The sequence below is a fragment of the Pagrus pagrus genome, assembly GCF_965226575.1.
Source record: "Pagrus pagrus genome assembly, contig: HAP1_SCAFFOLD_134, whole genome shotgun sequence".
Classification (NCBI taxonomy): domain Eukaryota; kingdom Metazoa; phylum Chordata; class Actinopteri; order Spariformes; family Sparidae; genus Pagrus; species Pagrus pagrus.
The window spans coordinates 132,086-156,423 of NW_028175329.1; the positions used below are offsets into that span (position 1 = coordinate 132,086).

General features: G+C 43.3%; 1 long non-coding RNA gene across 2 annotated transcripts; it reads left to right on the forward strand.

Moving 5' to 3' along the window:
- The first annotated feature begins 499 nt into the window (after positions 1 to 499).
- Positions 500 to 23,359, forward strand: LOC311254018. 2 transcript variants are annotated; one of them, XR_014622142.1, is made up of 5 exons: positions 500 to 593; positions 2,523 to 2,685; positions 3,909 to 4,016; positions 19,405 to 19,527; positions 22,561 to 23,359. It is a non-coding gene; the product is annotated as an uncharacterized lncRNA (long non-coding RNA). The 2 variants fall into 2 exon arrangements; XR_014622143.1 differs by having other exon boundaries at positions 19,408 to 19,527.
- Positions 23,360 to 24,338: the final 979 nt, after the last annotated feature.

Consider the following 24,338-nt stretch of genomic DNA (forward strand, 5'->3'; position numbering starts at 1 on the left):
AGAAGAATGGAGTAAAATTGCAGTGTCCAGATGTGCAGGCCTGATTAAGATCTATCCACACACACACAGATTCAGTGATTGTATTGAGGGCAAAGGTGCATCTACTAAATACTGACTTTAAGGGGCAAATACTTATGCAGTCACTTATTTTACATTATATATATTCAGTTAATTTACATCAATTTGTAGAAATCTGTTTTCACTTTGACACTGAAGAGGTTTTTTTTGTTATATATTTTTGTTTTGTATATATTTTCTATATTGTCCATGATTCCATTTCTAAAAGCAATGAAAAGGGGAAAACAAATATATATTTATATATGTTAATGGGAGATATGAGATCTCAATATCTGCTCTTATGGCAAGCAAAATGATTTGTGACAAAGCCCCTGCAGACCAGACTAGGAAACCCGTTTAATTCGCTGAGTAGCACGTTACCTTCCCTTCATTAAATCGCCATTACATTGTCACTTCCGCCGGTAGGCTTTTAATGTGAAATCTAACAGGAAGTGGACTATCATACAACCGCCGGCGTTACAGCGCCGTGCCACCGCTGAAGTCGATGAAACAGGGTATAACAAGCAGCGTGTTCAGTAAGTACTAAGTATTTCATTAAAATATACAGTAGCGTAACCATGACAAGCCATGACAGTTTGATGCGTTGTGTAGCCATTTTTTATTTACTAAAACTGTCGGCTTTCTTGTTTAAAGGTCGCTTGCCGAACACAGGTGTATCATAAATTAGCACTTGCTAACAGTCACAGTCAGCTTAAGACAGTTATCAGAGTTTTCGGTCACCAGGGTGGACTGACTCGTTAAAATTAAGGTCATTTGTATGTTCGGGTGTCAGTTATTTTATTTATTTTTTATATTTTATGTTTGCCACGGTAGGAATGTAGCGGCTATATTCACTGAGTCCATCACACCTGGTGTGGGGGGATGGGTGGTTGGTTTCGCAGCACAATGCACTTGACTTGATCACAATTTGACCGGAAGTCATGCTTATGTGGGCTACGATAATCCAACCATATTGAAGTGGGCAAAGTTTTTAGAGCCATGCTTTTCAGACGAGGCGCAGTTAATATCGAAGATTTAGTGTTGGTTGGTTATAGTCATTAAACAGTGTAGCAAGCCAGGTTTTGCTTAGAATATTAATTAAGAATGTAGTGGATGTGTAACCTAAATCATGCCAGTGGAAATCAAATTCAGAGAATATATGTGTATATATATATATCATAGAAGAAAATAATAAATGAACAATATGTTAAATGAAGGATTTGGGGGCCCCACTGTACTGATTGATTTCATTACACAATAAACTCAATATTTCACAACTAAATTCAAGCTGGATTTAACAGAAATTGAGCTGGAATAGCACAATAAAAAAAAAAAGAGATGGTAAAAATGGAATGTTTACGCTTGCTGTTTTTCAGTTTGCTAAGGGGAAGAGTCCATATGCTACTTGGGTAACATATTGTTTAAAACCCTGTAACCTTATTTTACTAGAACTGATGCCTAAGCTATCTCATTTTTTATTAATTTCTTTGCAGTTTGATCCCGATCTGAGTCATTTAATATTTAGTATCTGCCGATACCAAGTCCCGATCCGATACTTAGCCCAATATTTTCTTAGATAATACAGCTGCATTACGAAAAAAAACACCTGCATCCAAGCTGTTCTTAATAGCTTTTTTTTATTTTGTTGAAACAAAGTAAATACTTTCATATGGCTCTTTCTTATTCTGCATACCCTATTGCAACATTGGTTTTCATTAGTTTAACAAAAACAACAAGTAAACAAAGTCAGTAAGTAAACCCTGATCCTCTACCACAGAGGTGGGCTGGTTATCCGGAGCGATGAATTCAATGACCTCTGTAATATTTGTTGCCATGTCGCTGACTCGAGGATATTTCTTTTTCCTTTGGAAAGTATCCACGAGTGTTTGTTGCTTCGGTGCCTTTGCCTGTATTGCTTGAGTGAACTCATGTTTTTGTTTATGTGCTAAACAGATAATAAGAATTTTTTATCTATTATTATTTATTGTTTCTAGAGCAGCAACAGTAAAGCTAACAGCAGGAACATCACTATATAAACTAATATATCACTGGAAATGAGTCAAAATGTAGGTAAACATAAATACATATTCCTTAAAATCATAATATTGAGTGAAGTTTAGAAAGGATAAAGAATACAGACGTCAGTCAGTAACAGCCATTCACCCTGTCCTCCTCCCTCTGCTGAGGTGATGCACTGCCTGCATGTATCACCTCAGCAGCAGCTTCGTGGCTGAAAACATTTTTTTCTCATGTTGACCCTTTTCTTTAAGAGCCCCAGCATTTTCTTGAGTTTGACAGTATAAAGACAGGGCATGAGCACACCACTACCACTTTTTCATAAATTCAAATTAGTCATTATTCTCGCTCTTTATCTACAGTGTGTATTTTTTAATACATTAAGCAACAGATCAAAAAACAATTGTAGTGGACATAATTTTTTTTTTTGTCTTATTTTTTTCTTACAGGACGTGGTTTATTCACCCAAGGTTCATTCTGCAAAGGAGACTTTGTAGTTGAATACAGGGGAGATTTGATTGATGATGACAAAGCCCAGAGGAGAAGAAGCTCTTACCACTCCTCATGCTCTGCATTTTTGTTTGCATTCAAGTGGAGAGGGAAAACATGGTGGTAAGATTTTCAGTTACTATACTGCTTTATAGTTATATACATTGTTAAATTTGACATACAGGCTTGCACAATCAGTGATCGCCATTTTGCCATCTGCTAATATGATCCTGCAATGTAAATGAAATACATTTCGAAATGTATCAAAGTTAAAACAAATAATTGTATAGGACCTGTAGGAGACTATTTTCATTTCTGTAATATTTTCCCCCTCCCTTTACTTGTTTTTTTTATCCTTTTTAAGTATTGATGCCTCCAGAGAAGACGGTTTATTTGGGTGTTTAGTTAATGATGATGCTCTCATGGGTAACCACTTCTTCTTTTCTACTTTGTGTATGGACTTTTAACTTTGATGTGAAGCAAGACTTATTTTTTGTAAGATTTCTACATGTTTTATCCTGCCTTAGGACAACGGATAAAATTTAGCAACTGTGCTAACTCCGGCATATTTACATTGATGCTTTTCGCTGATATGTTGATTAATATGCATTGTCCTAATCAAATAGATAAATAAATAAATAAAAATGAACACAGACATCCAAATTGTAAGATGAAAAAAATTGATGTGGAAGGAAGACCACACTTATGTGACATAAAGGAAGGTGAGGAAATTACATATGACTATGGAGGAGATGACTGCCCATGGCGAATGCAAGTTTGTGTCACAACTGCACAGTGTTTAAGTGTGTAGGGTTTATTGTCTCAGAATAACATGGTGGTTGAATGTAGCGTCATTTGAAAAATAAATGAAATCTAATCAATCTGTGTATGAATACTTTCACGAATTTATGACATTTAGGACAGATCTGAACTTTAATAGACATGTTTTCCTTTGGCAGAAATATTACTCTAATCGGGGACATTCACAACGTCCCCACAGTGCACTTTTACTCTGGTGTACGAGTACAAACTTTTTTTGTTTCTGATGACCTGGAGACAACTGGTCCCCATAAATGATGACAACGTGGTGTGTGAAATGTCCCCACTAAGCTTCTTGTTTTCAAGATGTGTGACAGCACACAATAGCTGAAGTAATTGTAGGAAAAAATGCAGTAGAATTGGGTGTTTGTTTTCCTCTGAAGTCTGGTGTGTAGGCATGTCTTTATCTTTAGAGCTAAGTCCTTAAGGAAATGTATTACTCTAATTGAATATTATTAGTGTTAACATCAAATTGACCGATTGCTTAACATATTTTTTATTTTTTTTCTTCCATGAAATCATTGCAGACGACCACAACCACAAGGGATGTTCCTCCTGTCACAGGCTCCAACCATGCTGTCGTTACAGAGATGGAGATAACTGATGCTTCTTGTCCACAGGACACTTATCAACAGGTACGTTCATAGTTGATGTTAACTTCTGGAGTCTCTGAGTCTTCTTTTAGTGCTGTTATCTTTAAGCAAGTAAATGCAACAAGTAAGGTCAATATGAGGGAAATCTATTGTGAATCAGGTGAGCCATACAGTTTGATCTACTGCACCCATAAGGCAGATGATTTAAGGGACATTTAGGATAGATCTGAACTTTAGTAGACATTTTCCTTGGACAGAAATATTGCTCTAATCAGGGAAATTCATGACGTCCCCACAATGCACTTTTACTCTGGTGTACGAGTACAAACTTTGTGTGAGGTTTCTGATGACCTGGAGACAACTGGTCCCCATAAATGATGACAACGGGGTGTGTGAAATGTCCCCACTAAGCTTCTTGTTCTCAAGATGTGTGACAACTAGACTTTTAGTCAAGACTGCCTAAACCGAGACCAAGACACTACCAAGACCAGAGAGTATCGAGTACCAAGACCAAGGCAGACCAAGTCAAGACCAAGACTAGTTCAGCTCAAGACCGAGACCAAAAGAAAACTATTTTTTTTTGCCATTTTGCACGAGTTGTAGAACATAAGCACCATATTGGGTTCAGCTGCTTAGTATAAATATGAGATTGTATTATTTCAACTACAGGCACAATAATACAGAGACAGTGCATGTATCATAATGCATCAAATATGTGTAGCAATTGCATGACCGCTATTTCTACACTATTTGAGGATTGACTTCTTGAGTGCTGTTAAGGACTGACATGACTATAGTCCCAAAGTCATCTAACAAAATAACAAGCCTCCAACACCACCCTGCACCTCAAAAAAAGTCTATGGGAAACATGTTATGATTTAAATTAAATATGATTTAAATTGTACTTAATTTGTAGATGAAACGTGAATTTTAAATATAAAAGATACACACAATTATCAACTTGAAATTGCATTATTTCCAATTATAGTAGCCAAATTACACCGTATAATATCAGCATCACTGAAATGGCATAGGCCTAATGCTTAATCAATCACAACGATATGCAAATATTATTCAAAGGCCAATGATGCCATATATTTATTCAAAGGCCATTATAAGCACAATGTTTCACAATGTTTTCACAATGTTTCCATGGAGGGTTTCCACACTGTCCAGGCTGACAGGGACTGCACTATGAGCGGTAAGCGCAAAGGAGGGGGGCTTGCTGTTTATGTGAACAACAGGTGGTGCAATCCTGGTCACATTACTATCAAAGACCGCATCTGCAGCTCGGATATTGAACTGTTAGCTGTGGCTCTCCGTCCCTACTATGTACCCCATGAATTCTCACATGCTATTGTCGTGGCTGTGTATATTCCACCGTCCGCTAACCCGATGTCGGCATGTGACGTCATCCACTCGACAATAGCCGGACTACAGACTGCTCACCCGAGTGCTCTCATTATAATCTCGGGTGACTTCGACCATGTCTCCATTAAAAAAACACTCCCGAAATTCACCCAGTATGTGACCTGTAAAACCATAGAGGAGAAGACCCTGGACCTGCTGTATGCTAATGTAAAGGACGCATACACCTCCACGTCTCTCCCCCCACTGGGAAGATCAGATCACAACCTGGTGCTTCTCACCCCCTGCTATGTGCCTCTAGTGAAGAGGCTGCCTGTGACCACAAACACAGTGAGGACATGGTCAGAGGACTGCTATGAGGCACTGCAGGGCTGCTTTGAGGTGACTGACTGGAATGTACTCTGTGAGCCACACAGAGAGGACATTGATGGCCTTACTGAGTGCATTACGGACTACATTAATTTCTGTGTGGAGGGCATTGTCCCAGCAAGGACTGTGCGCTGTTACCCAAACAACAAGCCTTGACTTACAAAAGAGGAGGAGCTGAGGGACATTCAGAGGGACCTGAATGTCAAGATCAAAGAGGCTAAGGACGGCTACAGAAGGAAGCTGGAGTGGAAACTCCAGCAGAATAACATGAGGGAGGTCTGGAGTGGTATGAGGACCATTACCGGCTTCAGACCAACTAGCAGTGGAGCTGAGGGTAGTGTGGCTAGGGCCAATGAGTTAAATCTATTCTTCAATAGATTTGACACTGCAGCCCTGGCCCCTGCTGGCTCTCCTGTTGACTGTCTCCAGCCACCACAGCTTCAGACCCCCCCTCCTCCTCCTGCTAGCACCCCATCCAACTTCTTGAGCACCTCACACCCATCCCCCACTCCTCACACCTACTCTGGCTCCCATGCTACCTGGCCTCCTCTCATTGTGGACTCCAACTCTCCCCCTCCTCGACCTGCACTGTTTACACCGCTTCATGTCAGGAGACAGCTGAGCAAACTCCCCGCCGGTAAGGCTGCAGGCCCTGACGGTTTCAGCCCACGGTTTCTCAGAGCCTGCGCCGAACAGCTCTGTGGAGTGCTTCATCGTGTCTTCAACATGAGCCTTAGCCTCCAGAAGGTCCCTGTGATATGGAAGACGTCCTGCCTCGTTCCAGTGCCAAAGACGCCGCAGCCCAGTGGTTTCTCGGACCGGTGGCACTGACGTCACATATCATGAAGACCCTTGAGAGACTCGTCCTGGAGCAGCTCAGGCCTATGGTCAGGCCGCACCTGGATCCCCTCCAGTTCGCCTACCGGCCCCGGATTGGAGTCGGGGATGCCATTATCTTCCTGCTGAACCGTGTCCACGCCCACCTGGACATGCCGGGGAGCACTGTGAGGGTCACTTTCTTTGACTTCTCCAGTGCTTTCAATACCATCAGGCCTGCTCTACTGGGTGACAAGCTGACGGCGATGCTGGTGGATCCCCCCCTTGTGTCCTGGATTGTGGATTACCTCACTGGCCGACCACAGTACGTGCGCTTGCGGAACTGTGTGTCAGATGCTGTGGTCAGCAACACCGGGGCTCCACAAGGGACTGTCCTCTCTCCTTTCCTCGTCACACTTTATACCACGGACTTCAGCTACCAGACAGATGTCCCCATTATGGACATCTAAATCTACCCAGCTCAAACCAAACTGGGGACAAGTAGTGGCGGCTCCAGAGATTTATTACTGGGGGGTCCATGGGGGGGGGCCGGATTGTTTATAGGAGGTGCTAGTGAATTCTGACACAACAAACACCAAAAAAATAATCTTAATAATAAGATTTATTGATCCCAGATTAATATACTGTACATAAGGGTTTTGTGTTTTGCTTTACTTCAATTATCAAAACAATCATACAATCAACCCAGTATTTATGTCCCCTAACCAAATAACATGACGGCACAAAACAAAAACAGCAGCTGATCACCATCACTCCAAAACTAAATAGAAAGGGTTCCAGATCTTGTCCGACTTGTGTTTCAGGCTGTAACATGTAACATCATAAGCACTGTGAATTATTTTAACAAGCACCACAGAGAACATCTGTAGATTTACAAAATAGTGCAACTGTGAGCAGCAACAAATGTAGCACAGTATATAGTTAAATATACAAAGCCATCTAACAAAATAAACTGTTACAGGCTACATAACTTGTGTGTCACTCCTCTTGTGTGTCCTATAAACTCCTCTCCACTCCCATCCTCCTCTGTTCTCCCCTCCTTTTAGGGCTCCACTGAAACTAACAAACAATAAGTAGCATAATTCAGACCTGTCAAAAAAGAATTGTGTACTCACTAGTCATAAGAGAATGATCCGCCTGTTGTTGTGATTAGCTGCGAAGCGGTCAATGACTGCATCCACATCCAGTTCTTTGGTCCTTTTTGGAGCTGATTGCCAGCACACCCAGATTGCTGGTTCGGGCATATCCACTTCTGTTCCTGAGGTAGGTTTTTAAACGCCGTAAGCAGGAAAAACTCCTCTCACATGCAGCTGATGTGATGGGCAGTGTCATGGAGATGCACACAAGTTTGCACAGGTCGACAAAAGCATCCTTTGTATGTCCTCAATAGCACCAGCACATCATGGGTGGTGCTGACAACGTCCCCACTTTGTTTTTTCCTCACAATAAGTCTTTTTACCTGGTGAAGTTCTGCTCCAAGGTTTTCCTCCAAGACTCTACAGTGTTTAGCCATGGGCAAAAGGGCATTTTTGTCCATGAATGTCTTGTGTTTGGGGTTAACAGCTGCTGCTCCTTTCAGAATGTGGCAGCTTTCAGAAGAAAATCGCCTGTTCAATTCACTGATTAATCTGTCGATTACTGGGGAAAAAGCAGTGCTTGCAATAGTCATCTGAAGTTTCCAGTGGCTCTTTTGATCCTGTTTGGCTGTTCACCACAAACTCCAGCAGGTGGCGGGGCTGTTTTTTTCTCCTCACTTGTGGGCGCTGCATGTCAATGCTAAGTGACTCACACATGTCACTGGCACAGTCCCAGATTTTTGTCCATGTTTCAGCATTGCGTTTGTCATTGAGGGCATCAACAACTGCAAAGACCAGGTCAATGGCAGATGCCAGCTCCAAATCTGTGGCCTGTAGATGATCAGATAAGGTTTTTGTGAGACTAAATATGCTCTCCAGCATATAGATGTGCAGAACAAACTGTGCATCAATAAGTCCAATCAGTGATTTCGCTTCAGTAGCTCTATGAGCATTCGTCTGGTTGCTCACATCCACAAGAGTTGCTAAGATATAAGGGATTGTTCTTTTTATTGCCCACAGTGTAGAATATTGGCAGGCCCATCTGGTATCTGATAGTCTTTTCAGTTCTGCTGTTCGTTTAGTGGGCTCGAGTTCTTGCTGTTTCTCCATGAACACCTTGTGTGTCACTGCCCCAGAAAAAAAGTTGTACAGCATCTGGACTGTTGCAAAGCATTCTGCAGCTGGTTTCACATTATGCACACAGTCAACTAAAACTAAGTTTAGTCTGTGCGCTTCGCAATGGATGTAAAGTGCATGTGGCACTTCTTGGCGAAATTTTTCCTGGACACCGTTGTTGCACCCGGACATGACAGATGCCCCGTCATAGCACTGTGCAATGCATGCATTTTTGTCTATGTTGCACTTAGCCAATGTCTGTTTAACTGACTTGAGTAAAGACTGTGCATCCAAGCCATCTGCAGGGATAAAGTCCAGAAACTCCTCATGAATGTTGTCATTATTTAGGCAACGCAGAACAACAGATATCTGCTCTTTCTTGCTCACATCTTTTGTTTCATCCACCATTAGAGCAAAGTGCTCTCCTAGCTTAACCTCGTTGCTTACTTGTTCTCTCACCATGCTGGACATAATATCAATCAGCTCATTTTGAATATCATGGTGCACATATTTAGCATTACCGGGTCCACTAGATAATTTCTTTGACACAGTACTGTCAAATTTCCCCAGCAGATTTAACAGTTCAAGGAAATTACCTCTGTTGGTGGACTGCTCATCCTCTCTGTGCCCCCTCTGTCCAATCGTTTGACAAGCTGTAAACTGCAGTGACTCCACCACTGCTTGCATGTACTGCCTGTTTTCTTGTACAATCTTGCTATGTCCAGTATCAAGGTGCGTCAAAATCCTCGACCCGCTTTTCTGTTTTTCCTTAAACTCACACCATCCTTCCATGGCTAGTCTGTGAGAAGCACTTGCATTGTGCTGAGCCAGTTTCTCTGCTCCTTTTCTCCAGTTTGTGAACCCGGCATGGGTGAAGCTCTTTTCTGTGTGACTCGGCCCATGGCCAAGGTGGTGGAAAAAATGCCTACAGGCATGGCAAATGGCCTCATCAATTGACAGCGAGTATTGCAGCCACGAATACTGTTTGAACCACAAGTAGTTAAAACTCCTTAAAGTTGGCTGGGAATGGGATCCAAATCTCTGACGCATGTATGACTGGAGTTGAGGCCGCCTCGGTCCCTCTGCTGGGTCTTGGCTCAAATCCACAGGGCCACCAAGATTCCTGCCGCCCGTGACCACAGTTTCACCGCTCGTTGAAGCACGCCCTTCCATCTCGGCACCGTTCTCATTTTCGTGTCTGTTAGCATTACCTCCGGTCTCAGAGTCAGAGTCTGTTGTTGTTGGAAATAAACCCTCTGCGGATGCAGCAGTCGCCGCTGATTCCGCTGACGCCGTTCCAGTTAATGCCTCTTCCTTGTCTTCATCCTCCCCTTCATTCTCATTCTCCACATTTGGCACCATCACTCTATCCTCCACGCTGGCGCTGGAATGTGTGTGTGAATCGCCGCAACCGCCATCGTCCACTCTCACTCATTTTTTTGGGATAACGAAAGTAAATCGGTCCATGATGCTAACTCGCAAGCTAGCGGTTAATAGCCTACGCCAAGCAACGTCAAAAGGTCAAATGTAACGTGCCGTCTGCGTGCGAAACCAGCCAATCAAATCACGTGACACAATAGCAGCAAGGGTCATCATCATTTAAAAAAGTTATGCCGGTGGCGGCAAGGAAGTAGATCCGATGATTAAATGGCTCCTCGGGATCCCCCTGCTCCATGTTGATCCATCTGAAGATCCCTGAGAACCTCTTCTCTAAAGACTTTTTTAGTGCTCTAACTATTGTCACAATCTGCGGCAGCTGCACTTCCATCTTGTTGAGGTAAGTTCCAGGACGGTTGGGACCAACATGCTGATGGTAACCACAATATCTCCTTCTGTGAGGTCTGTTGCCTCAGAAAAAGGCTCAAGCACAGTACAAAGGTCTTTCAGCTTGGGCCCATTCTCGGACTGAAAACGCAATATTTTCTGTATCACATTCGCTGCACATTTCTGTGACAGCCCGGTGGTATTGCTAGCTGCCGGGATAGATTTATTAGCCCCAAAGTGGGTCTCAAACATGTCTCTGACCTTAGAACTGCTGTGAAGCAGGGTTGTGAACTTGGTGGCCTTAGCAATGGCTCTTGCAATTACCTTCACTTCTTTCATGCCATCACTGACGACCAGTTGGAGCGAGTGTGCGAAGCAAGACAAGCGTTCACCTGATGACCACGGCTGTTCAAAGTCTTCTACGTCCTCCCACATCATTTCATCATCAAGGTCATCACTGTCACTTTCAGGTTGCTCTGAGTCTGGCAATCTCACTTTAAGGGCCCGCTTCATGTTGGATATGTTATCCGTCAGAATGAAGCTTATTTTGTTGCTAATGCCATACTCCTCAACAATTTCATCAAATTCTGAGGTGATTCGTGTCTTGTACTTATTTGTACCTCGTAATACAACAAACGGACCAGAGACCAAGACGTGTAGTTGACTCTTTACTGAAGCATCACTTCCTATCTGAACACTTGCGCATGCGCGCTCATTACATATCCAAACCTGCTCACTACATCTCCCCCTTTAAACTGAGACTTTCCACTTCTTTATAGAAAACTGAAATCATATGCTATTAAAGCCTAATGCAGATTTTACCTTCTACGCAGGGGAACAGATGACATGTTAACCATCACTGTAAACATGAGCATATATGTAAACTGGTTAGATTAACTGGTTGATTTCAATGTTACATCACTTATCACATCTCATTTTCTCTCTTTTTTTTTTTTTTTTTTTTTGAACATTAAGGTAAGTACATAACCTAACTGAGAGGTAGGGTAGACTGCCTGATCCTCTCTGTTGTGGTATGGAGTTTATTCTGCTCCATGTATACACACAACACTAAACTACAAATTCAGTCTTTTCACAGGCTTGACTTCCCTGCCAGCCCTGGTGTGTTGTGCAGAGTCTGGCTGGTCCTTAGACGATGAAGGCACCACTCTCAGGTGAGAACGGTTTCTCCGGAGACTGCCGGTGGAGGTTTGAACCACATAAGAGCGTGGTGTCCCTGCTGAGCCAGAGACGACTCCTGTGTGTGTTGTGTTCCGTATCCAAACCTTCTGACCTGGCTTGAGAGGTGGTGTCTCCCGTGCTCTGTGTCGTCTGTTGTATCCCTCAGCCTGTTGTCTTTTCAGCTCCTGGTCTTTCAACTCAAAAGCCCTTAAGTCCGGCCAGGCTGGTGTGAGGGTGTTTGGACTCACCGGAAGGGGTGTTTGAATGTTTCGCCCCATCAGGAGCTGTGCAGGTGATACTCCATGAGCAAGAGGAGTTGCTCTGTACGTCATGAGTGCTTTGTGAGGGTCCTCACTCTTCTGCAGCAAGGCTTTGACAGTTTTTACTGCCCGTTCAGCTTCCCCGTTGCTTTGTGGGTAACGGGGGCTACTGGTTACGTGTTGAAAGTTGTAATCCTTAGCAAAATCTGCAAACTCAGTGGCAGCAAACTGTGGTCCGTTGTCTGTGACGAGTGTATCCGGCACTCCGTGGCGGCTAAAGATGGCTTTCATCTTCTCGATCACAGCTGTTGCTGAAGTGCGTGTAAGATTGACAACTTCAATGTAACGTGAATAATAATCAATGACAACTAAGTACTGACCCTTCTTCCACTCAAATAAGTCAGCTGCTAGCCGCTCCCAAGGGCGTGAAGGCAAGGGTGTGGTTATCAGAGGTTCTGTGGCATTTTGACACTCTTTAGCGCAAATTTCACACTGACGTACTTTCTCTCTGATTTGTGTGGTCAGCCCTGGCCACCACACTGATTCATGCGCCCTGGCCATGCATTTCACCATGCCTTGATGACCCTGGTGTAGTTTGTCCAAGATGTCGTTTTGCATGCTTAATGGGATCAGTATCCTGTTTCCTTTCATTAGCAGGCCATCTACCATCAGCAGGTCATTTCTGTATTGCCAGAAGGGCTTTAACTGTGGTGCCGAACTGTTTCTTTCCCACCCTGTGTGGATCAGGGAGGACAGCTGCTTACACACGGGGTCTTCCTCCTGAGCTCTCCTTATTTGTAGCAACTTCTCAGGTGAGGCTGGGAGCTGCTGAATGACCTCCTGGATATGAGCGTTCACGTCATTCTGAAGCACAAGGTCATCCTCTGTTGCTGTCGACTGTAGTGGCGCTCTTGATAAAGCGTCGGCTGCCACTAGGTTTTTTCCTGGTACGTGTATGATCGTGTAGGAAAAACGCATAAGTCGTAACCTAAATCGCATGATGCGAGGTGGGACGTCATCAAGCGGCCTTGAGCTGAGGAGACTGATCAACGGTTTGTGATCTGTTCGCATCACAAAGTGCAGACCCAGGAGGTAAGTCTGAAATCTTTCGCAAGCCCAGGTGACTGCAAGGGCCTCCTTCTCAATTTGGGCATATCTGCGCTCTGTCTCAGTCATACTGCGGGATATGAAAGCCACTGACCTCCAATCTCCTGAGTCTTGAAGCTGAGACAGCACCCCTCCTAACCCATACGAAGAGGCGTCTGCTGACACTCTTGTCGGTTTGTCTGGGCTGTACTGGGCAAGGACAGCAGATGAACTGAGCTCGTCTTTCACTCTATCAAATGCACTCTGCTGCGCTGCTCCCCACATCCACATGTTTTCTGCTTTCAGGAGTTCTCTAATAGGTCCTGTGAGCTCTGCAATGTTAGGTGAGAACTTTCCCACATAGTTGACCATTCCCATGAAGCGCTTCACATCGGACACGTCTGTCGGTGGTGGCATCTCCCTAATCGCTCTGATCTTCTCTGGATCTGCATGTGTGCCTTCTGCACTCACAACATGTCCAAGAAATTTGACCTGCTTCACGGCAAACTGACATTTGTCATTTAGAGTGAGGCCATGCTGCTGCAGTCTTTGCAACACTTTATGCACTCTCTCATCATGTTCTGTGGGGGTGGCACCGAAAATCAGGATGTCATCTGCATGACATAAGGTTCCCTCCAGGCCGTCCAGCAGTTGCGTCAATCTCTTCTGGAAGTGCTCAGGGGCCGACGATATACCAAAAGGGAGACGATTAAAGCAATAACGACCAAAGGGCGTGATGAAGGTGGTGAGTGGGGCTGAAGCTCTGTGCAAAGGCACCTGCCAAAAACCAGCAGTGGCGTCCAGTTTGGAAAAAATTCTAGCTCCGGCTAGTTTAGCTAGTGTTTCATCAACTGCTGGAAGAATATGTCGCTCCCTGCACACATTTTCATTCAGGCGGGTTAGGTCAACGCATATTCTAATTTTTCCATTTGGTTTTGGTACTACAACCATACCTGAGCACCACTCTGTAGCTTCCTCTATGGGAGAAATAACACCCATTTCCTCCATCCTTTTTAACTCTTCTTGGACTTTTCCCCTTAATGGCAATGGCACGCGACGTGGCACAGCGAGGGCAAAGGGAGAGGCATTGTCTTTTAGTTTAATTTTGTATTCTCCCTGTAGCTTACCTAAGCCAGTGAAAACTCTGGGATATTGTTCTTTGTAGCTTGTTTCCGCTGTTGTGATAGCCTGTACTGGATTGAGCAGGTCAAGGTCTTGTATAGCAGGTAATCCCAGCAAAGGAGTCACTAAACCTGGCACAACGTACACCTGCTGCTTTGCTACAGTTCCATTATGGCTAATCTCTGCAGTAAAATGTCCGTTCACCTCTATGGGAGCGTTGCTTGGTCCACACAGTCTTTTGGTTGTCGGTAACAGCCCCCCGTGTAGCTTTTTTGAGTACAAGCGTGCTGGGATAGCTGTCACTGCGGCGCCCGTGTCCAACTTGAACACCATCTGCTGGCCATTCACTGCAACTGACTTCTGCCAACATGTGTCGGATTTTGTACAATTCACTGTGCCCAGGAACAATGACTCAACTCTCTCATCCAAGTCACTTTCTTTAATTTCCTCCATTCTCATTTTAGTTTTACAGACAGCGGCGAAATGTCCCTTTTTCTTACATTTCTTGCACTCAGCAGTGCGGGCGGAACATGCATTGAATGAGTTTTCATGTATCCTTCCACATCTGCCACATTTATCATTTGCATAATTTTGCACTGTTCTTTCCTTCGGCTTAAAGCCACTCTTCCCATGTGGGGAGAATTTCTGTTTGAACTTGAATCCAACTGCATCCATGTTTGCCTCAGTGGCATCAGTGCTACTTCTTAATACAGGCTGTTGCTTTTTAATTTCCTCACTTTGTCGGATTTTCGTCGTAGCTTTCACAAGAGTTAGCTCAGAATCTAGCTGTAATTTCTCTGAAAGTGCGTGGTCTTTGATACCTACGACAAGGCGGTCTCTGATCATCTCATCTTTGAGAACTCCATACTGGCAATGCTCAGCCATTTTATGCACAGCTGTAATAAACGCTTCTGCCGTTTCTCCGGGCTCCTGGCGACGTTTGTTGAATTTAGCTCTCTCGTAGATAACGTTATGCTTGCAAATGAAATGCTTGTCAAACGCTTCTTTTACTTTGTCATAGTTTTTCTTGTCCCCATCCGACAGTGCTAACGTGTTCAGAACATCATCCGCCATATCTCCCATAGTGTACACTAGGGAGTTCCCTTGATACTCTTGACTTTTTTGATTAAGTCCTGCTGCTATGCGGAATCTTTCAAAGCGTCGGCTCCAATGTGGCCAACTACCAAAGTCTCCGAAGTCAAATGCTTCTGGTGGACTAATCGAAAATAGAGAATCCATTCTGTTTTACTTTCCGAAGGCTCCCCTCTGTATCATTGACCGATGTTGTGTCAACGTAGCTTCACGTTAGCTCTGCTAGTTCACTCACTTCACTGGAGTTGGCGAAAAGTTCTCTTCCCGTCGGTAAACTGCAACGAACCTTCCGTTTACTTGCGTCGGGTAGTTGCTTTCTTATCAGAGGCGAGGACGGTCACTTCTGACACCATGTCTTGTACTTATTTGTACCTCGTAATACAACAAACGGACCAGAGACCAAGACGTGTAGTTGACTCTTTACTGAAGCATCACTTCCTATCTGAACACTCGCGCATGCGCGCTCATTACATATCCAAACCTGCTCACTACAATTCGTTCACCACAGTGCTTCCCTGTGAAATGCCGACAATCCAGCAGAAAGGATTTTTAACTGTAGGAGTCCTTGTCTTCGCAGGCAATATGCGCAGTAACCCCAAGGAAGGAGTGAAGCCTCCTGTCAGACCAGAGGTCGGTTGTAAGCGCAACACTTGCCTGAGCTTCCACCGCTTTGATGATGTCATCCTTAACCTTACTGACTAGATAAGGTATCTGCTTCTCTGTCAAGCTGGTCCTAGACACAGGAGTGTATTTGCAGTCTATGACAGAAAGAAAGTGTCTAAAATTTGGATTTTCTACTAGAGACAGGGGCAGAGAGCATCCAATGACATGGTCCTGGAGGATGGCTTGTGTAATGGCCTGTTGCCTGGATGAATGGGCATATAAGTGGATTCTTTGTGCAAAGGAAGGTATTGTCTGCTGTGTGGTGTCTGCCATTGCCAGTGATGCAGGTCCTGCTTTGTACTCCAAGTACCTGCAAAATAGGGAAAGAGACATCTGTAAGACATCTGTTCATATTCAACCACAACCAACTGTCTTGCAAGTGATATGAAAATTAAGTGTACAGTCTGTAAGGGAAATTCTCCTTTGTGAGGTTGAGAGTTGCTAAATCTCAGAAGAATTGTAGACTCAGCGTGATGAATCGGATCTCTTTAATACATGCAGCATGGAGCGAAGACCTGAAGTGTTCTCTCCCGTCTTCCAAATGTTTCTGACTTAAACACAAAACAGAGTGGGGGGTTACAACATTTCTTCCCAGAACAATGACCCCTTGATGTTTGGTGGATCGTCTCTTTCCCAGGACAGTGACCCTTTTGATACTTCATTAGAATGTAAATTTCATCTACCATCTATCTTCCTGTAACACCCCAGACGAGAGGCAATTGTCTCTCGTCTGACTCTGACACTTACGGCAAAAGGGGTTTCTCCCCTTTTGCTCTCACATCCTGATATGGTGTTTACAGTATATTTCTTACTCAATGGAAAACTATTTAATTTCTCACAAGTCTAAACATCAGGTCTTTGCATTATGAAACCTAAATCCAATCCAGTATGACACATTAACAGATCATCTCTGTATTTGACTTCATCTTTTTGCATAACTGCAGCACTATGCCTGCTCCTCCTGTCAGCCAACTAACTCATGTGTATTGCTGCTGATAAGAAATGAAACCAATCTTAACAGAAAATACACTTCTGCTCTATAAGGTCTGATGTTGTTCTCTACAGAATCTGTAGCTTAAACCATTCTGCAGCTGTAGTGGCATGATAGGCTCATAGGGCCACACAGAAGTGGACTTAACCGTGTTAACCACATCACACATTATACATACATGTACCATAAGGCTGTGTGTGTGCGCGCGCTCTCACGGATTAACAGACTGTGTGCAGCGACACTGTGCCGTACCGTATCCACCCCCCCCCTTAAGACAGTGATGAAAGCCATGATCCCAAACAAAGAAAATACTTTCTTTATGTTTTACTGGATGACTGCGGTATGGAGAGTCCCACCATATGTGACGGCACAACACCTGACTTGGACATCAACTACATCGCATCTGTCACCACTATTGAAGAAGAACCCTGCTCAAGTCAGGACCCCAATGGCAGCGTAGTTGTTGGTGCTTTCCAAAAAAAAATGGCAAAAGAGTCTACAATAAGAGACACTTCTGTGTCTATTGCAGTAAGCCATATGCCAAAATTGCAAGGCATCTTGAAAGTGCACACCAAGATAAAATGGATGTGTCAAGAGCTCTTAGCTTTCCAAAGGGATCCAAAGAGAGAAAACAACAGCTAGAATATATTCGTCACAGAGGCAACTATGTTCATAATGCTGCTGTCATGGAGTCAGGGAAGGGGCAACTTGTCCCATTGAAACAGCCACCAAAAGAAGTGCAGGCAACTGATATCATGAGCTGTGCGTACTGCCAAGGACTCTTTACAAGAGAGGTTCTGTGGCGACATGTGCAAATTTGTAAACTCAAGCCTGGGTCAATCAAACCAAAGCCCGGAAAGAACCGTGTTCAGGCTCTGTGTACATACACAGGTCTTGTGCTTTTGCATATGAACAGGCACTTGTGGGAAGTTTTCAGTGCTATGAATCCCAGTCCTTTCAAAGAAATTACAAAAAAATGGCCGCGTGAGTTTGGAGAGCACATGCTCAATAAAGGTGGGATGACAGCAAAAAATCAACAGTGCACTTGAGAAAAAATGTGTGAACTGGGACGACTGCTGGCTAATGCCAGGAAATTTACATATTTACATTACACAATTTACAATAACAAAGATGGAGGATTTTATTAATTATACCTAGAGTTGGTCAGAGCTGTCAAAGTGACATGCGGCTATGAGAGCAGCACAAACACTTTTGCCATTCCGTTACTTGCAACTAAACTTGGAAACTCTCTGGTAAAAGTCAGTAAGCTCATCAAAGCTCAGGCGCTAATATCCAATGATCAGGAACTTGTGAAGCATGCCACAGAATTCCAGCAAGTGCACAGTGAAAAGTGGAATGCAATGGTTTCTGCAACAGCACTGAGGAACATTGTTGAAGCCAAGTGGAATGCACCAACTGTAATTCCCTTTACTGAAGAAATTCAAAAAACGCATCGGTTTCTAAATGACTTCCAAGGTGAATGCAGTGGTGCGCTGTCCGAACGTCCTTTCTACAAAGGCCTGGATAGATCTGGCAAAGGTCTGTTTAAAACAAACCCTGCTATTCAACAGATGCAGGGAAGGATGCATTTTTGTCAAGGGACACATCTGAGCCCCATGAGGATTTGAACTGGGCACTGTCTGCAGAGCTTTTTTCCACCTCAGACATTTCTCAACGATTATCATCAGAGGAAAGCGAGGCAGACCAGTTCCAATTCTTCTGACTTAAAAAATGCTCTGTGCATTAGACATCCTTGAGAGGCTTGAGGGGTTCTTAAAGACAATTGTTACATGTTTGCGAGACCTGCAGCTATGTCACACTTCCATGGTTCAGACTGCATTCGTGGCTTTGCAAATGCGTGTGGTGCAAAGTGTCCCAAGGCATTGACATCAACCAAACTGTGAAAGCATTCTGCGACCCTTTCAACAGTCCTGAACAAGACAGACACGGAGATGGACCAACTGGCCAACTTTCCACGACATCAGACTACATCGTGAGTTCTATCGACTCGCTGAGAAGACGCTGCAACTCGCGAAGATCAGCAAAGTTTTTATGGCACTTGAGCAGGAAAGATTGGTCGAGTTCCATGACAAGAATTTGAATGAAATCACAATTGATCCAAATAGTATGTTTGATTTCCATTCTCCTTTGTCTACCATTCTTTTTGTTTGACCAGATTTATAAGCTTGGTATGTCTCCTGCAGACAAAGTTCTGGGTAGTGTTGATAAAGATGGGTGCAGAGAGGAAGGAAACCATTCACCTTCTATTGATGGTATTTTTTATTTAGTTTTTAAGTAGGTTGTTGTACCATTTATTTTTGTCTCATATTCAAGATGACGTCTTTTATGGTACATTTCCTCACAACGTTCAAATACATTTGCAAATTAACACAAATATAGAATTTTAAAACTTTAATCTTTTATGGCACTGAAGTGTTTTGACACTTTATGGTCAGCATTGTTACAGCACAACTGAAGAACATATCTGACTAAATTATGTATTTCAGCAGAAAATAATGTTGCAGGTAATGAGGGGGATAACATCCCACTAACACGCAAGAGACGCAAACAACCATCAGCAGAGGATGGCGCATATTCTGGAGATGGTGCTGTAAGACCTTCTTGCAAAGGTGAATTTTTACACAAGATCAGTAGATGAAAAGCGTTTGAAAATAAACAAAAGATTCCTTCCATCTTTTCAACCCTGAGTTTGGGGGTGCAGAGGCATTGTTGCTGATCAGGTAGAATAAAACAGTCACAACCTGGTATAGTTTACTGCAACCATTACTTTTACTGAAAATATTTGAATTACATTATCCCAATTCTGCTTAAATTCTTCAGTAACATTTGCAGTGAAAGATATTTCCTTGTAAGTGTGATATTATTTATTTTACTTTAAGTATAGGTAAAGTAAAAGATCAGAATACTACGCCCACCACTTCAACCAAAAATATAGAAATATAGACACTGCATTGGCTGCTGGATTGTACCTCAACGTCGCCGCCATATTTGACCTGGCAAAGACTCGCCTGTGCACGAATACAAATAAACAAGGGAACTGTGGTTTTTCTGGGTGAAAAGTGCTATAGCATTGTAATTTCTCAACTGGTTTTGAGAGTAGTAAAAAAATAGTAATAAACCATTGAATATAAAAATGGCTCATTGAAATTAGTTGAGAAATTCAAATGTTATAGTGCTTTTTAATCATAAAAAGCTCTGTAAGCTTTACTTATATACATTTACAGGCCAGTCTTGCCCAGTCTGATATGGTGGCGAAATTGATGTATTGCGGTAATAAACCAAAGTCAGTGCAGCATGTACATGTACATGCCTTTTGTAAGCAACATTAACACGTCAGACTAAATAAGAGCTTGAGTCCCTGTGAGCTTCAATAGATTAAACAGTGTTTAAAAGATTGGTTAATTGAGCCTTTTTTCAGGTAAATACTGGATGTAATTCAGTGACAGTGAAGAAGTTGATTGTAAATCAGTTCTACAACATTCAAATGCATTTGCAAATGATGAATGCAAATACAGAATTTTAAAACTTGAATCTTTCATAGCACTGAAATGTTTTGACACAATTTTTTTTTTTATGGTCCGCATTGTTACAGCACAATTGAAGTATTGTCTTGTGACGAAGAGGACATCGTCACCTTGCTTTGCACACATGGCACCACGCACTTTGGACTGAGTGTGACTACAGTTTAATAATTGCACAGACACTTTAAGAGGAGCACCAGCACTTTATTGGAGATTTGCACAATACATTTTAACACTATTTTTTGCACATTTGTATGGATATGTTTATCGTATTTATTGAACGTTTATTGTCCTTGGTCGGGTCTTGGTATTGCAGGTGGGTGCTGTGTGTGCCACGCAGCTCCACCTAGAGCAGAGGGACAGAGGGTTAACAGTGCATAATAATTGTTAATTGCTTCAACAAGGAGCTAAGCTAAGAATTTGTATTGTGTTGCTCAATAAGTGCATGCAGTGAAGAAGTCAAGTGTGTTGTGTACTCACCAGTCTTGTCTTCAGGGTGTGCAGTCAAAAGGCTTCCCCCAGTAAAAAGGTAACCAAGCGTAAATTGGTGTGGGGGTGGTGGATGTGTGTATTGTATTTTAGTAAATGTAATATGAAGTGGGATGTGTATTTTTTTTGTTAGGGGAGGCAAATGAGGGTGTGTATATAGGTTACTGATTAGGTAGTGTAAATATAGGAATAAAAATGGTGGATTAAACATGTTGATAGGCAGTGGATCCCTGTGGATGGAATCTTCCAGGGTCATTAGCTGTGACACCAGCTGTCGTACTGATGTGTTTATGCTGTTTGCTGAGATGGAGGAATAAAGAACCACCTCTGTGACCCACCTTAAACCTGCCTGTAGATCATTTTTTGCTGCACCATCCAGCCGTAATTGTGGTCATTCTCACAAGTGGTGTCAGAAGCTGGGGCCCACGTTACAGCAAAGGATGCCAAGGCAGGGGAAGAAAAATGTCCAAGAAGAACCAGATGAGGGGCCCTGCGGAGCAGGTGCTCCAGACACCATGACGGATGCTAAAACAGAAGACAAGCTGGATGAATTAGCAGGTATGGTGAAATCACTCATGCGAGCACAAACGGAGAGAGACCAGCAAAGAGAGAAAGAGTCCTCACTTCAAGAACAGCGATGGAGACGCATGCAGTATCAAGTCTCCCAAATGCAGCAACAAGTTAACATGAGGAGAGAAGAACAAAGAACAGAGCCGGACACTATGGATGAGAGTCAGCGCCCACAAATAAATGATGAAAATTATGGTGATTTTGATGACCCAGATGAAATGATGAGCCAGGCAAGTTGGGTTGTCAGACAGAGGGAACTCAAGCTACTGCCATTATGTCCAGATGATGACATTGAGCATTTCTTAACAACATTTGAGAGAATGGCCCAGGTTTGTCACTGGCCTAAAGATGGATGGGCTGTGCGTCTGGTCCCTCTGCTCACCGGCAAAGCCCGCAGTGCTTGTGTTCTGATGGACATGAAAGAATCTGAAAGATATGAAAAAGCTCCCCAGACAAGAGGACATCTTCCAGACCCGCTGCATCCGGAAGGCTAAGAGAATTACCAGAGACAGCACACACCCTGGTCACTGCTTCTTTGCCCCGCTGCCCTCAGGAAGGCGCTACAGAACACTGAGCGCCCCCACAACAAGACTAAAAAACGCCTTTACCACAGAGCTGTTACACTACTGAACTCCACCCCCCTCCCACACTGAAACCCCCCCCCATCAACACACACTTACACACACACATTGCACTACTGGTCCCTTTAAGGCTTGGACTTCTTTGCACACATTTTAATTATTGTTATATTGTTGATTGTTTTCTTTATATTTTTATATTTATTTATATGTACAAGGCAGCTGGAAGGCTACTCCAACAAAATGTCATTGCCTCGACAATGACAATAAAGACTATTCTATTCTATTCAAAGTTAAAGCAGCAATTCTGGCAAAATATTAAATTACACCTGATACTTACTGCAGAAGATTCCGGTCCCTCAAGTTTGAGCCTGGTGAAACTCCAAGAGAGCTGTATGTGCATCTAAAAGACCTTTTTTGCAAATGGGTTAAGCCAGAGAAATCAACAGTTAAAGAACTAGTTGACACTATTATTCTTGAACAGTTCCTGAGGATGGTCCATGCAGAGCTGGAGATCTGGATCAGAGAGCATGACCCCAAGACAGCAGAGGAAGCTGCACGCCTGGCCGGCATCGTCACATCAGCCAGAAAAGGAAGCTGAGCTGCCACCTTTGGCTGGGAGAACCACCAGGTCCATTCAAGTAAGTCCTCTGGGGGTAAACAGGGGCTTGGTCAAGTCACGAGGTAGATGGTTTTCAAGTGATGGGCAGTTTACTCCCCAGGCCACAAGCTATGCTAAAAGTCGATGTCAGGTGTTACCACTGTAATGGTTTAGGGCATAGAAAACCATTTTGCCCAGCTTTGAGCCACACTAAACCATCTTTCCTTTATTCTGCTCCAAGGCCAGCTACAGTGGGTACAGTGAGGGACGCAGGCCATGCAGCCCCAGTTCTGATCAATTGAAAGCGTGAAATAGCATTACTTGACTCTGCAGGTTTTCAGACTGTAGTTTTGTCCGGTTTGGTCCCCAGAGATAAATGGAGTAAAGACAGATCACGGATAAGCTGTATTCATGGAGATGAGCATGTTTATCCTACAGCTGAAGTTTATCTGACTGTGGGGGGGGGCAGACTTTAATGTTGCCTGTGGCATTAGCTCCAACATTGCCATACACTCCAGGCCAGTGGTTCTCAACCTTTTTAAGTCGCGACCCCCAATTCAATATGCACTGCTGTCCGCAGTTGAATACATTGTGATCTCGTTGATCTGCTCTGTACATGCGACATCTATTGCACGTCTGTCCGTCCTGGGAGAGGGATCCCTCCTCTGTGGCTCTCCCTGAGGTTTCTTCCGCATTTTTTTTTCCCTGTTAAAAGGGCCTTTTTTTGGGGGCAAGTTTTTCCCCACTCGAATCGAGGGTCGAAGGACAGAGGGTGTCGTCTCTGTACAGATTGTAAAGCCCTCTGAGGCAAACTGTGATTTGTGAATTTGGGCTATACAAATAAAATTTGAATTGATTTGACCCCCCCCCACCCCACCCACACACAATCAATACACCGTAGGCTACGTCGAATTTACAAATCAGACAAGCACTTATGATCACACTTCAGCTATTAGTTTCTTTATCATTTTATTTTGAAACACTTTTGAATATTTTCAAACAAGAGTCTGACTTTTCACGTGAGTTACAGACCGACGATGGTCGCTACATCCCATCATATTGCTGGTAGTTGAGCCGGTTAAAATGTAAACAATTAACGCAAACTTTTTTTCTTTTTAATGAAATAAAATGATAACCAGCACATGCTAATTAGGAAGCCTTAACAAAACACACTGGGGAGAAAAACTGCCCATGTTTCATTTTAAACATCTATGTTGCTGAGAGCTTAAACATGAAAAAGAACGTCATAACATTGTGTCATAACAACAACTTAACAAGTTTTGTTAAAACAAACTCCTAACTCTATAAACGTTGTCTTCTTTTTTTTTTCTTCACAAAGCCAAATAGCTGCAACCACTATGTAATGTGATGGCTGGGCCTTTTGTTTGCCTCTTGTTTGAACAGAGCAGCTGCATTCTTGGCTTTATGTTAGACACGGCCACGCGAAGATCACTCTCAACTCTGAGGAGTCGTGATCTGTATTTGTTTTTCAGTATTCATCTGTATTTTGTTGTCATTCATCTGTATTTTGTTGTCAGTGCAGAAAAGGTCTTTTCACACAGATATGTGGATGCAAATGGAAATAGTACATCGGTTGCAGCTTTTGACAGTGCTGCGTACTTTGTTGCTACTGACAACCAGGACTCTTCCAGTGCGCATGC